This window comes from Chelonoidis abingdonii, chromosome 2 (genome assembly GCF_003597395.2).
Source record: "Chelonoidis abingdonii isolate Lonesome George chromosome 2, CheloAbing_2.0, whole genome shotgun sequence".
Taxonomy (NCBI): Eukaryota; Metazoa; Chordata; order Testudines; family Testudinidae; genus Chelonoidis; species Chelonoidis abingdonii.
Window position 1 is genome coordinate 47,068,672 of NC_133770.1, and position 6,352 is coordinate 47,075,023.

Below are 6,352 nucleotides of genomic sequence, written 5' to 3' on the forward strand. Positions count from 1 at the left end.
CTGGATGGTCCTGTCACGTACACCAAGTTTCTACAAATACATTAGAAGCAAGAGGAAGGCCAAAGGACAGAGTAGGCCAGTTACTCAATGAGGAGGGAAAGACAACAGAAAATGTGGAAATGGCAGAGATGCTTAATGACTTCTTTGTTTCAGTTTTCACCAAGAAGGTTGGTGCAAATGGACATCTAACATAGTGAATGCCAGGGAAAATGAAGGTAGGATCAGAGGCTAAAATAGGGAAAGAACAAGTCAAATTACTTAGACAAGTTAGATATCTTCAAATCACCAGGGTCTGATGAAATGCATCCTAGAAATCAAGAAGCTGACTGAGGAGATATCTGAGCCATTAGCAATTATCTTTGAAAAGTCATGGAAGACAGGAGACATTCCAGAAGACTGAGAAAAGGAAAATATAGTGCCCATCTATAATAAAAGGGAAATAAGGACAACCTGGGGAATTACAAACCAGTCAGCTTAACTTCTGTACCCGAAGAGATAGTGGAGCAAGTAATTAAGCAATCAATTTGCAAACACCTAGAAGATAATGAGGTGATAAATAAATCAGTATGGATTTGTCAAGAACAAATTGCACCAAACCAACCTGAACAGCTTTCTTTGACACGGTAACAAGCCTTGTGTATAGGGGGAAAACCGTAGATGTGGTATATCTTGACTTTAGTAAGGATTTTGATACTGTCTCGCAATGACCTTCTCATCAACAAACTAGGGAAATGCAACTAGATGGAACTAGTATAAGGGGTGCATAACTGGTTGGAAAAATCATTCCAAGAGACTAGCTACCAATGGTTCATAGTCATGCTGGAAGGGCATAACGAGTTTGGTCCGCAGGGATCGTTCTGTGTCCAGTTCTGTTCAATATATTCATCAATGATTTAGATAATGGCATAGAGAGTACACTTATAAGTTTGCAGACAACACTACGCTTGGGAAGGGGTTGCAAGTGCTTTGGAGATAGGATTAAAATTCAAAATGATTCTGGACAAACTGAAGAAATGGTCTGAATTAAAATAGGATGAAATTCAATAAGGAACAAATGCAAAGTACTCACTTAGGAAGAAACAATCAGTTGCAACATACAAAATGGGAAATGACTGCCTAGGAAGGAATACTGTGGAAAGGGATCTGGGGGATATGGTGAATCACAAGCTAAAATATGAGTCAACAGTGTAAATGCTGTTGCAAAAAAAGCAACTCATTCTGGGATGTATTAGCAGGAGTGTTGTAAGCATGTCACAACAAGTAATTCTTCTGCTCTACCTCTGTGCTTAAGGCCTCAACTGGAGTATTGTGTCCAGTTCTGGGCACCACATTTCAGGAAAGATGTGGATAAACTGGAGAAAGTCTAGAGAACAACAACAAAAATTATTAAAGATCTAGAAAATATGACCTATGAGGGAAGACCGAAAAAATTGGGTTTGTTTAGTCTGGAGGAGAGAAGACTGAGAGGGGACATGATAACAGTTTAGAATGCATAAAAGTTTGTAACAAGGAGGAGGGAGAAAATTGTTGTTCTTAACCTCTGAGGATAGACAAGAAGCAATGGGCTTAAATTGCAGCAAGGGTGGTTTAGTTTGGACATTAGGAAAAACTTCTTAACTGTCAGAATGGTTAAGTACTAGAATAAATTGCCTAGGGAGGTTGTGGAATCCCCATCATTGGGGATTTTTAAGAGAAGATTAGACAAACACCTGTCAGGGATAGTCTAGATAATACTTAGCCCTGCCTTGAGTGCAGGGGACTGGACTAGATGACCTCTTGAGGTCTCTTCCAATTCTATGATTCAAAGCACTCTGGGTCCAGGATACCTAGAAGATTGCCTATTGCTCCAGAATGAAGGCCCTGTCAAAAATTCTGTTCCTGAAGCTCATGAAACTTCCTACAATAAATATAAAGCTCATCTGGAGGAGTCAGAGCTTTCTTGGGAGTTAGTCAAAGATTATGAAACAAACTCCTGCAGGAACTAAGAGCTGTCACAAATCTCATCACCTTCCAGTTCAAGAGCAAGGTGCATTTCTTCAGCCTTGCCTTCTCTAATATAACCACCTAACAAAGTACATCAGGAAGTAACAACCACAACCCTAGTACTACTCTGCCACATGTGTAATTTTCCCAGTGGAGAGAAGATGAGAGAACAAACCACATCTGACAGCTAATAGTCACCTCTCTTAATGTTCAGATACTCTGGTGACAAGTGCCGTATAAGAACTTAGACAGAATAAAATCTCCTTCCTAAATTAGCACCTATTGGGAAACTGGATGCTTCAGCTCATTCCTAAAGAGCTTGGCACCACTAGACCAGTCTGAATACAGTGAAGCTCATGTAGTGATTGGAAGTTCTTTTTCCCCCTCCAATCTAATGGCTGTTTCATGGCCTCTATATAAGATGAGTTTGGTGGATCTCCATTCCAGCTCCCATATCACAAACTCACCATCAACCATCACACTATTTGGCAGACTCAGCAGAGAGGCCAAGAACTGCATGATCTGTAAAGAATAAAGGACCACTCTTACCTTGAGAGGTACAGTTGCAACCTCTCAGATTAGAGTTGGTGGTCTCACCTCGTGCTTTTGGATACCCCTGGTGCTAAAATATGGTGAAAAAAGCAAGCTATTCCTAAACAGTGTAGTTTACTAGAGAGCCCTAGCCAGGCAAGTTAGTAGAAGACAGAGGCAATAAATGTTTTTAGAGTGGCTTCATAATTCCTGTACCTAAAGTACTGTTGCCCTGACCTCAATAGGACTCAAACAGCAGAAGACAGTTCCTTTCCTCATATCCCAAGCCTCTTTTCAGCTAGCACTCTACCTAAAAGCACGCTTGCTTAGTTTTTCGCAGGATCATGCTACATGTGCATCTATCTCTCAGTGTGTGTGCATGCTTCACTATCTACTTCTGCTGCTTCTCTCCCTGTCACAGGGAGACGGGGTCCCTTTAAGACCTGTGCATCTGGACTGATTACCTGCTGCCCAATAGGGTTACAGGAAGGCACCTGGACCTTGTAAAGGGGGACACAGCTGATGTTAGTTGTTAGCAATTGCCTGCAGACACTGTAGAGAGTAAGAAAGTTCTTGAAGGGCACTGAATCAGCAGGGGGAAGATATCAGGAGGGAAGACTGGTGGAGAAGGCTAATCTTCAGGTTAGAGGTGCTGGGGGGGCAGGGAGAAGGAAGCTGTGTTCTTGGGGTAGAGGAGCTGGGCCTAGTGAAAAGGGGATGAAGGCTTTCTAGGTTTGTTTTCTTTTGAAAGACTGTATAGGACTTCATAAATTGGACTCCAGAAAGGAAAGTGTTTTGAATATCTGGTTTGCATGGACTTTTGAAGGGACTCTGAGTGAAAGGGAAACTGAGGCAGGTGCTCCTGAGCTAGGCTGGGCTAGAAGGGAGTACTACAGAACAGGTACACCCTTTGATACCCCTGCATACAGATACACAGCTGTAATCAAATCAATCCTTCCATCCTGATGTTTGTTATCAGAAACCTGGGACACATCTTGGACTGCATGGTCTAGCCACTGCCCAGGTTTACAAGCGGTATAGTCCTTTGGTAGTGGTTTTCCATTGTTTCACCTTTCACTAAACAAAGGGACACTTAATTGTTCCCTTGTTCAGCCTGAATGGAAGTTGGCTGTCATGACCAACAGCTTCAATGAAATGGTATGATTGTTAGGCTGGGGGTTGGGCAATATTAGTCATCTGATAAGTAACTAAAAAAATGTAGCCCAGATACCACTAAACTAGTCAATTGAGAATTTCTAATGAGAGTTTTCCCATTGATATTTATGGGAGCATGAGGGCCTTTTAAAGACTGAGCCAGTTCTCTGTATGTACAGCACTACCCGTAGGTGTAGCTGATTAAAGCAATGTGCCTCTCCTCATGTTCCCACCGCTAGATGTCACCCTGACAGTAGTTTTTAAAGGTGACAAAGCAGGAAAGGAGAAGAAAATTATATTCCACGGGCAATCTCTTATCTGTTGCCATCCACGCGGCTCAGCGTGGACGACCTCATGCTATGTAAATCCACACCAAAGCAAAGGCGTGGAGTCAAGTACTTCAGATTAAACAACCAAATGAGACTGAGTTACATTAGCAAACCTCCTCTAAACCCGAGTGCTGCCCGAGGCACAGGCGATTTAGTCTGATAGCAAGTGCGAGAGGCGAATCACGTTTTGTATCAATGGCAGCGGAGTTAGGGGAGGGGGTTCGGAACTGAATGTGCAGTTGAGGCGAGGCATGTTATCCGCTGTAGGGAGGGTATTTGGTAGGCAGGGGGGCAGGATGTAGGTTTGAGACTGGAGGAGGCAGGCGTTGGGGTTCAGATATATTTTTCTTTATTTTTGGTGTAAAGAGAGCGCCTAAGTTTGTGTTCTATCTGGTAAGGCAAGAACATCTGGTAAGAGAAGGGGTCAAAGTGCAGAAGGGTTAGCGAGGATCCTCACAGGACGATTAGCAAAGCAAAGGAAAAGGACAGGGAATGAGGGATTAACTGCCACTGTTTCAGAACCCAGATTTTTCAGGGAGCGGCAAGAACAGCTCAAGACGCTCTCTATGTAGGCTGGGAAATTGAGGGGGAGTTAGGGCCCCAAATTGGTAGGTTCTGGGGCGCTAGCCCAGGCTTTTTGCGCCACTGTTGGGCTAGGATGCAGTGGGATGTCTCGCCTTTGGTCTAAGTAGAACAATTTGCAGGGTGGGAGCCAAAAACTGGCTGGATCCCACGGGATCCAGATCCGTGGATTGGTGGCACTGACGTGCCAGGATGCGTTGGGGACTGAACGGCTTTGGAGTGAGAGGAGCAGCTACATGTGTCTGCTCTTCACGCGTTAGAATTTGAGGGTGGGGGCCAAACGTGGCTAGATCCAAAAAAATCCGGATCCGGGGATTTCTGTACCGGGGCGGCACGGGCCTAGGGTTTTTTGGTGCAGAAGGCGCGGTCAAACGTGATCTCTAGTTAGCCCCAATTTGAAGGCTGTGTGGACGAAAATCAGCAGGATTCTGGCAAATCCGGTTTTCTCCCAGCCCCAGCGGAGGCGGGGTGGAGCCGGATGGATGCAGAAGGCGGGGCTGGATGGAAGAAGGGAGGGCAGGCTGAAGTCGGGGCATCAGACTTGCAAGGTCGCGTGTGGGTTGCGCCAGCGCGCCTTGGAATCTCAGCCTGTCCTGAGCCTGGAGACCTAAACCGAGGTAGAAAGTTTGTAAGTAACTTCAGTTTAATCTCTGCGTTTTCTAAGAGCTCCGCGTTGTACGTTCACGCAGACAAATAGCAGCAATAGATTCGCTTTCTCCTGCCTTGCCCTGATTAATCAGATACTTGCTGAGCCGAGCCACTGGTGGGCTCTCGGGAGACCCGTTACAACGGGAGCAGGAGGAGTCCTGGAGCGCAACCTCTAACTTCACTTCACTCCAGAGTCCTGTCCCTCCCCCACTCCAGCGGTAAATTCAATCAGTACCTTCCTGCAGCTGGTGACTCAGACCTGGTTTTACAGTCCACAAAGGGAGGAGAGTAAACCCCAGACTCGGGGTGACAGTCTTATTTGGTTTAGTTTTCCAGGCATTAATCTGAGCTGCCTGTACAGAAGTCGCCCGAGTCCTGGGGAAATGTTTCCAGGCAAGGCTCCCGTTTGCAGTAAACAGCAGCTCATTCATATTTCCTGTGCCTGCGAGTCTGGCTGCCACCCCGCTGGGTTGGCTGATTGGAACAGACTTTAGACTATTTCTGTGAAGAACAATGCTTGGTCACGGATTGTCATACATCCTCACCTGGGTAGCTTTTTAGGGACAATGTCTCAAAACCTGAAGATCTAATCTCATTGTGACTGTAGAGGAAACACTGAACAATATTTCAACTATTCCAAATACTGTGTGTTTATCACTAGATCTTCCACAAAGTTCAGAACAAAAGCTTTGCTAACTGTAAATGTGGGAAGTTCTTTTTTTTTTTTTTTTTTTTAAAGAGAGAGATGTCCCTCCAGAGGTAAGAGCAGGATTGAAGACAAAATGGAGATGAGCCTCCGCCTTATATAGACTTTCCAGGTGTAAGAACACTCCTTTGTTCCTACTGTGGAAGTTACAGCAAATGGAGTTTGCAGTTCATGGGCCAGTTTCTGCATACTCCGAGAGTCACAGGGTGTATCCGCCTTCTCTCCATGGGTCAATTGTGGTAGTTGATGGTCCTTCATGGCCATCAAGCAGGCTAAGCTGAGCTACACCAACTTGGTTTAGGCTCTTTTTTCAGTAACACAGGACAAGTGTGAAATACAGACCATATACAGCCAATTTCATAACTTCAACTACAAAAATGATACAGACAGCACAATCATAACCAGTAACATGCTGTAA

At 44.8% G+C, this 6,352-nt stretch overlaps 1 protein-coding gene across 3 annotated transcripts in view; it reads left to right on the top strand.

Moving 5' to 3' along the window:
- The first annotated feature begins 5,084 nt into the window (after positions 1-5,084).
- Positions 5,085-6,352, top strand: part of STEAP1 (STEAP family member 1) — a 17,239-nt gene continuing 15,971 nt past the window's right edge. Inside the window, exon 1 of one of the 3 annotated variants that reach the window (XM_032780900.2) lies at positions 5,085-5,208. The gene's annotated coding sequence lies outside the window, so the exon portion shown is untranslated. The remainder of the gene's footprint in view (positions 5,209-6,352) is intronic. The other 2 variants (XM_032780901.2, XM_032780904.2) reach the window with 2 other exon arrangements.